Source organism: Fukomys damarensis, unplaced genomic scaffold, assembly GCF_012274545.1.
Source record: "Fukomys damarensis isolate Sample0158 unplaced genomic scaffold, DMR_v1.0_HiC HiC_scaffold_24, whole genome shotgun sequence".
Lineage (NCBI taxonomy): Eukaryota > Metazoa > Chordata > Mammalia > Rodentia > Bathyergidae > Fukomys > Fukomys damarensis.
This window is the reverse complement of record NW_022900936.1, coordinates 8,564,272-8,565,058: the sequence shown is the minus strand read 5'-3', so window position 1 is coordinate 8,565,058 and position 787 is coordinate 8,564,272.

Here is a 787-nt window from a genome sequence, read left to right as displayed (position 1 = left end):
AATATTTTCTTGCTCTCCCAAAATTGAGAGGTTAAGGAATTCACCATTTAGTTCCTAGGTAAATACTGCTTCTCCACACAGCTTACTTTGGATATGTTCTGTTACAAAGCATGCCTGAGATTATCAGCCCATGGTACAAGCATACCCCTAAGCAGAAATTAAATTCTTTCCCGAGGTGTAATCATTGGCACCTGCTGGAGTCCTCTGGGACTAGAGTTGACCTTCTATTTGAAGGGAGAGAGCCAGATCTGAGACCCTTTATTGAGCCTAGCAGAAAAGTCTGTATTTTTGATCCTTGGAGTGACCTCACTTTTAAAAATCCTATTAAAAACATGGCTGCATGAGCTACCAACTTGTTTAATTAACATGAAAGGGAGTTTAATGTAAACAATATTTCTAGATAACCAAGTGATCACATTACCCATCCTTTTTTTTTTTTTTCTTTTTCCAGCCTTCTTCAATGTGACACATTTAACTCTGGCTACTATAAAAAAAGTATAGTACTTGATATTTTTCTTAATATAAGTACATTTAAATAATTAAAAAAGTATCAACACATACGTAACTGTCTGAACATCAAGATATATAAATATCTAGGGATTCCTTGTGGGAATACAGTAGTTAAAAAATGACCCAAAGCTGTAGCCGTCTCAAAAAAAGAATAATAAAAATAAAAAATAAAACAACTACATGAAAGTCCCAAAGAAAAGTTAAATAAAACTTATAGGAATGGGAATCCTATTTCTCAATTGTCAAAGCTAGAAAGAAGCAAGTTCAAATTTTTATA